Source organism: Gorilla gorilla, chromosome 2 (genome assembly GCF_029281585.2).
Source record: "Gorilla gorilla gorilla isolate KB3781 chromosome 2, NHGRI_mGorGor1-v2.1_pri, whole genome shotgun sequence".
NCBI lineage: Eukaryota > Metazoa > Chordata > Mammalia > Primates > Hominidae > Gorilla > Gorilla gorilla.
Window position 1 is genome coordinate 176993548 of NC_086017.1, and position 7927 is coordinate 177001474.

At 36.9% G+C, this 7927-nt stretch overlaps 1 long non-coding RNA gene across 1 annotated transcript; it reads left to right on the forward strand.

The window, feature by feature from the left end:
- Positions 1 to 349: 349 nt before the first annotated feature.
- Positions 350 to 7368, forward strand: LOC129532270 (uncharacterized). Its single transcript, XR_008677935.2, has 3 exons — positions 350 to 443; positions 4558 to 4650; positions 6583 to 7368. It is a non-coding gene; the product is annotated as an uncharacterized lncRNA (long non-coding RNA).
- Positions 7369 to 7927: the final 559 nt, after the last annotated feature.

A 7927-nucleotide genomic window follows, 5' to 3' on the forward strand; every position in this document is an offset into this window, starting at 1 on the left:
AGTTTTTGATCTAATCAGATATAGAGTGTATTTTAAATATGAACACCTGACAAGGTCTTATGGCGTAGAAATGTGCTGAGAATCTAGCCAGAAACAATGATTATCTGCACTCTAGTCACCTAACAAACAACAATAACAACAAACAAACAAAAAGGCCTTATATCAGTAAACTGTTGGTGAATATCAGTCATTCTCAAACCTCTTTGTGCATTTGAATCATCTAAGGTGCTTTTTAAAAGATGAATATCTGGACCCCTCTACCATGAAACGCTGATTTAGTTGATCTGTCATGAGGATTAATTATCTATATTTTTAAGTATCGCTTTGCATTTATATCTATTATAGATGCTGCTATAAGAACCTCATTAAGAACAGTGAGGAAATATGTTCCTCGAAGCTTGGCAGTGCCACAATATTTATTGCTGTTACAGTAAATTATTAGGGTAAGAATGAATTCTTCAATTAACAATAAATATGCTAGATGTTTCAGAACATGAGAAATTCTTATTGTATGCCAAAAATAAGCTCTGGGACCACATGGAACCTTTTTTATGAAGGCCATAGAAACGCTTGCCATTAAAATAATGTGCCTCCTCATTTCATGAATATAAATTCTTAAATTTTTATTTTTTATCAGTAGTATCAATGGATGAAAATATTTCCAGATTATGAATTTTCAAATGGACAACACTGAAAATATTGTATCTGGTTGGCCATTTGTTGAAAGGTGAGATGCCTGAGGGAGGGACCCATATAAGGAAGTTTTGCTTTTGTTCTTATAATTTAGAGTTATAGAAGGGTTATATCTGGGATATGTTTTCTAAGATGAACTTAAGTTTTTAGATGCTCCTTCCAGGCTTCTCAGAATGTTATTACTCATACATTTAAAATTTTGTCAAATAGATAAAAGGAAAGCTCCAAAATATATAACTGTTCTTGGACTGGTTCCTTAAAAAGAATGTTCACTTGGATTTCTGGCTTACAGCTTAAATAATAACATCACTATTGCTAACAAATCTTTGTAAAGACAACTAGAGAGAAATAGTTACATCACTGCAGCATATGCATGGTTTTCTCCACAGGCCAGCATTTCCAATGCTTTGGTCTGTATTAAGGAATTTACTAGCTCTTAGGGTTAACACATTTAGATGGATGATGTGTGATCAAGAAAATCGTTGTTCCAAGTTCGGATGAACCACCACTGCCTCATAAAATAAAGCAGAATAATAATTGCTTAAAAAGGAAGAATTGGAGCTGGAAAACAAATGTTTTTACTGGTAGTTCTGGGTAAAAAGGAGTGCATCTTGTGAGGTATACATGATGTTAATAGGGATCTGTCTTAGTCAGTTTGTGTTGCTATAAAGAAATAGCTGAGGCTGGGCATGGTGGCTCATGACTGTAATCCCAGCACTTTGGGAGGCCAAGGAGGGCACATGACCCGAGGTCAGAATTTTAAGACCAGCCAGGCCAACATGGTGAAACCCCGTCTCTACTAAAAATACAAAAATTAGCCAAGCATGGTAGCAGGTGCCTACAATCCCAGCTACTTGGGAGGCTGAGGCAGGAGAATCACTTGAACCCAGGAGGTGGAGGTTGCAGTGAGCTGAGATAGTGCCACTGAACTCCAGCCTGGGTGACTATTTTCAGAGTGAAACTGTCTCAAAAACAAAAAATAAATAAATAAATAAAATAAAAATAAATAGCTGAGGCTGTGTAGTTAATTTTTTAAAATCATATTTATTGGCTTATGATTCTGCTGGCTAAAAGATTTTACTTCTGGTGAAAGCCTCAGGTTGCTTCCATTTATGGCAGAAGGTGAATGGGAGCAGGTGTATGCAGAGATCACATGGTGAGAGAGGAAGCAAGAAAGAGACAGGGGAGGTACAAGGCTGTTTTTAAACAATCAGCTTTCCCAGTATCAGAGCAAGAACTCACTCATTACTGCGAGGATGGTACCAAGCCATTCAAGAGGAATCCACCCCCATGACAAAAACACCTTTCATTAGGCCCCACTTTCAACCCTGAGGATAAAATTTCAACACAAGGTTTGAAGGGGACTAATATCCAAACTATAGCATGATCCATCTGTACTTGTTTGTTTTTTACCTCTGTCACCTAAAATAGGAATTAGAAAGCCAGTATTTTTAAAAGAGAATTTGCTCTTTTGCATGATGGAAACAGCATTTAAAAGCATTCTTGGGATGAAGCATCTCAAGAATGTCATCTTCTTTGGGGAGAGACTCTTTGTCAGGGGTGGGAAGCACAGTCAAATCAGCAGGTGAGTTCCCATGCCTCTTTGCCCTGCTGTCACACCATCGAAAAAATATAAATCTTCAGATTGAATTCAGTCAAACTTCTGGTCAAAAACTGGGCCATGGTCACTGAGCCTATTTCATTGGCAGGCACACTGACACTCACTGCCTTCCCAAATATCAATTGTACATTGATATTACATTGCAAACTCACATGCCCCCACCCCTCCAAAATTATTTCAGTTTTCCCCATATTTCTAAACTGGCAGTAACTTCACCTTATCCATCCTTTTCAGCAGTTGACCTTGCTATGAAATCACTTTTTCTATACATACCCACCATCATTGTTTTATCCTGTTTTCTGTTATAGTGTAAAGGTTTGGTTCACCGTAAGATATATCCTTACATGTGTGTTCTGATGCTCATCTTCTCTATCACCACCTAAAAGAATGTCTATACATACATTAGTTGGTCTAAAAGAATCTGTGATAGAGAAACGTGGTTCTTTACATTTACTACAAAGAGTCAATTTACATTAGGGATTAATGAGAAGGAATGATTTCACTGGAGATTTTTATAGGAATGGAAGAATAACTGTTGTAAAACACTGAATAGAATTTCACTCAAAACTCAATTAAAAGTGTCTAGTGACTATTCAGAATGATGTCCTTTTGCTTTTCTTCCCATATAAGGAGCCCAGCAGTCCCAGTCCTACTTTTTACATAGCTAGGTGTTCCCCATTAAGTCTTAATTTTCTTTTTTCCCAGGTAAAATAAGCTAACTCACATTTATCCTAAATCCATACTTGCCTCATTGCTTAAAACTCTTCTCAGCTAAGTGGATTGCCAATAATAATCTGTACCCAACAGATTAAAGACCCTCCACTTACCAGAAATCACCTTCTTTAGAAGTAATAGATAATTACAAATATCCCAAGAAACTACTCAGCTACACAATTATTCCTTTTCAGTACCATGCCTTCAATTTTTCCTTCATCAGTTCTTTCCTAGCCCATATTTAAATATATTCAAAATGTTTCTATTAGGTTGGTATAAAAGTAATTGCGGTTTTTGCCATTGAAAGTAATGGCAAAATTCACAGTGGATTGTATTGTGCGTTGTTCATGAGGGACAACATATGAAATATATTATGTAGTGTCATTGGTCACATCATATGTTATATGATGTAATAGTGATTCATTATTATTTATATTCACTTATGTTTTCAGACTATGGCTATGCCATTACTTTCAATGGCAAAAACTGCAATTACTTTTGCACCAACATAATAAGGGAAAAGACAGGCAAACAACAACTAAACCTACACCCACATGCAAACAACCAATCCAAAGGCCTAAGTACCATCTGTAAACAGATAATTCCCCAATGCCAACCTTTATACGCTTAACAACAACTCATATACCTAAAACTCAGTATGTCCGAAATCGGATTTGTCATTTTTTCTTGCAAATTTGCCCCTTCTTCAAGTTTTTCTGTCTTATTAAATAACCTCCAACTATTTAATCTGAAAAATACCTTTGATTTTGTATTTCTTCTCCCTCTACATTTAACAATGACCAAATTCAGTTGATTGATTGAGTCTTTAATGTCTCGTAAGCCATATACTATTCTCCAAACATACTGCCCCTAGTGTGGGTCGCCACATCTCTGTTCTGACCACTGCAGTAATCTCCGGTTGGTTTCCCTGCATCCACTTACTCTACTCCAACACATTATTTTCAAATAAAAAGCTAGTTAGTTGTGCCAGTTCTACTTAAAAAATATAAATGAATTCCCATTGCTCTTGTGATACAATCCTAAACATTTAATACAGCTCATAAGAGTCTCCAAATGAAGCCTTAACTTTCTTCCTACTCTGCACCCATAAATTCTTCTTACAGTGCCTCGGGATGTCACATTCTCACTCTGGTCCAGTGCTTTGCATATGCTTTATCCTCTGGTTAGATTGAGCTGACTCATTCAATACTGCAGCTGCACTTCAATAAAATCCATTTACCTTTATAACATGAGCTTAATGCCATTTTATTATAAAGCCTTCTCTAACTTCATAGACTAGGTTAAAATCCTCTGACATATTTCTTGTATCATATTTACTTCTACATATCACATACAAAAGTAGACAATCTATTTCATGAGGACAGCTATTTTGTCTTATTATTCCCAATATTCCAATGATCAAGACAGGTTTTCATCAATAAATGATTTATAGAATTAATTATATATATGGTCACAAAGTCTGAACACATAGATATTGTGTGGTTTGTTTGTTTTGTTTTTAATTGCAGAGCAAATCTCTTCAGTGGTATACTGAAGGCCCATGCTTATTTAGAGAAAATGAGAGACATGAAGCATCTAAGAAGACAGGAAATAAAAGAAATGTAAGGATAATGCACTGAGTTTATTGCAATTTTGCACAGTGTGTTGTATTATGCATTGTTAATAAGGGACAACATATGAAATATGTAGTGTCATTGGTCACATCATATATTATAATGTAATAGTGATTAATCATTTGTTATTTGTATCCACTTATGTTTTCAGACTATGGCTATGCTAAAGAATGGACACGTATAACTGAAAATTTTAGTCTTCACCTGAACAAAATTGGTTCAGAGCTTTTTTTTTTTTTCACAGTAATAAACTTTCAGCAGTAAGCGCTGGAAAGAGTGGTCTCTTTGAATGAATAGATCAGTGAGGCACAGAGATAGAAAGGTGAGGATTTAACAAGTTGCCTCTGGAATAAAAGAAGAATACAAGAAAGAATTTCAGTTTCCAGATATCATCTAAGGAAATATATTAAGAATTGTGTGAAGAGGAATGCCTTTCTAGAGATCACATTTATAGTCTTTCCTTTTTTATTCTTGTGACATAATAAAGAGGGGCTTTCCTTTGGGCCAAGAGTTCATTTGAAACATTTATGAGATGTGATTTTTTGCAATATATACCACATCATGAGGTTTGTAACAAAGGAAGAAGAGGAGGGGGTAGTCAGTCACTTTAGAGACTGAAGGAGCTACAATAATGGCTCTTCCCAAGATACTGACAGTCACTGTAGTAAAAAATGCATATATATACACATAATTACAATTTAAAGCTTAGTGTAAGCAGATTAGAGGGAAGCATGGCACTGGTCTGTAACCTTTTGGGAGTTTTTTTGTTTTGGCACATGGTTCCTGTATAAACAATGCTTGCATCCTTTAATGGCAATGCTTGCAAGTGTCATCTGACACGAAAGCATGTATCTATGATATGGGACAGTACCATAAGTATCTGGGCACAAGAGGGCGCTCCAGAGGTAAGTAAGAAATGTCAGAGGGTTCGCAGGTGGGCATTGCTCCTGGGTTCCACCAGAGTAGGCACCTACCAAATTTGTTTCAGAACTCCTAGTGCCCTGGCGTATGGGAGGCCAAAATGTTAGAAGGGACTTTACATAGAAGCACTAGAGAATCTAGCGATAGTGAAGAGTGGGTTGCAGATAGCCACATGTTCAAATTATTTCATGAAATGCATTTCTCATGGTAAATATTGATTGAATCATTTCTACTGAAGATCAAATATTGGAGCTTATTCTTCGCTCAGGTACATGGTGGCTCTGAGAAGAAACAGCTCCTCCTGATATGTTGAGACAAAGGGCTAATAATGCAGAGAATGGTAGAAATGGTTAGGACTTGCTCCAACTTTTAAGAAGTACTGTCCCAGTACTTCAGGCAGCAAATTGACATTTTATCACTATAGGTCATTTGCATTCAAATTCTCAGGGTAGAAGCCTATCAGAAAGTCAAACAAAGAAAAATGATGCTATCTCTGCTTTCTCTTAGATTTGTACCACGTGAAAGTCCCCAGAGTCCCCACTCAAAAACAGTATAATTTCCAGAACACCTGAGAGAAAGAAGCCACAGAAGGCTTTGCCATATCTGGGATTGTGCTGAGAGCAAGAAATACAAAATAAAGCTGCAACATGTTTGACCTTTAGGAAAATATTGTGCTAGTTTAAATCTAGTTTGTGGGAACACAGAAGGCATGCTGATATATTGCATATTCCCTGAGTTCCACAGGCCCTCTGCATCCTCATCTTTTAGGTGCATAAAAAAATCAAGAATTATAAGGCTGTGGGTAGAACATGGTACTCTGAATAGACTTATTAATAAATTGTAAAAATATATCCTGAATTCAGAATGTCCTAGGGTGTTTAGGAAAAGGTTCTGGTTTTCATCACAAGATTTCAAGAAAAGATATAATTAAATAGTTATGGTTAATGAGAATAAGGCAAAATGGCTTTGTTTTCTTCAAACATTTTATTATTTTGACAGGGTGCTTGAAGACGGTGCTTCCCATTCTTCCTGATGGAAGGATATGCATAGAAAATGATACCATTGGCATGAGACACAAAAGTTAGTTGACAAGGCTGCTCGAGGTAAAAGGTTTTCAGGCCAGGTGACTCTGGAAGCCAAAGGCCTACCATTTAACAGTGACGAAAACGAGTACGGCAGCACATCCAAATCCCTTGCTGCCTGGAGGACTGCAGTGGCACACTGATTAGGCAGCTAAGCCCGCAGGTTATTTCAGGGGTACCACTACTCATCTTGACAGAAAACATTCACTGGGGACGTGATTTAGTTGGAAGGTTAGTTCATGTTTGTTTTCAAATTTATTCTTCTATAATTGTTTGTAATAGTCCTTTTCATGATTCTTTTTTTATAATCAGCAGTCTCCCTCACTGCCCTCCCTCCCCAGGCTTTTACATCAATATTCTATTTGTGCTTTTCTCTATTTTTCTTTATTCATCTTGCCAGAATGTTAATAGAATTAATTGTTTCAAATATTCAGCTTTTTGTTTGTTTAATATTCTATAGCATGTGTTGTGTTCACTGTTTCATTGATTTCTGCAATTTTATTGTTTCATTTATTTTCTCCTTGGATTTATTCTGTGCTCTTTAAAATAATTTTTGACTTGAAAGCATTGCTAATTTTAAAAAGTCATTAAGGTATAACATACATGTAGTAAACTGCTTTTCTTAATGTACATTTCTTCAAGTTTTGATAAATGCGTATAGTTGTGCAACTACCACCGCAATCATGATATAGAATAGTTCCATCACCCCCCAGTTCTAACGTGTTTCTTTGTATTTGACACTTTTCCCACTTCTAGTCTCTGGCAATGACTGGTGTGCATTCTCTCTCTTTTTTTTTAAATCTTTTCCGGATTATCTATAAAGAGAATCATTTTGTAAGCTTTTGGATATGGCTATTCTTCACTTGGCAAAGTTTATTTTTTTCTTTCTTCCTCCTCCTCCTCCACCTCCTTCTCTTTCCTCCTCCTCCTCCTCTTCTTCTTCTTCTTCCTCTTCTTCTTCTTATTATTATTTTATTTTTCATTTTTATATTTTTTGAGATGGAGTCTTGCTCTGTTGCCCAGGCTGGAGGGCAGTGGCACGATTTCGGCTCACTGCAACCTGTGCCTCCCGGTTCAAGCAATTCTCCTGCCTCAGCCTCCCGAGTAGGTGGGACTACGGGTGTGAGCCACCATGCCCAGGTAATTTTTGTATTTTTAGTAGAGACGGGGTTTCACCATGTTGGCCAGGCTAGTCTCGAAGTCCTGACCTCAGGTGATCTGCCCATGTCAGCCTCCCAAAGTGCTGGGATTACAGGCATGAG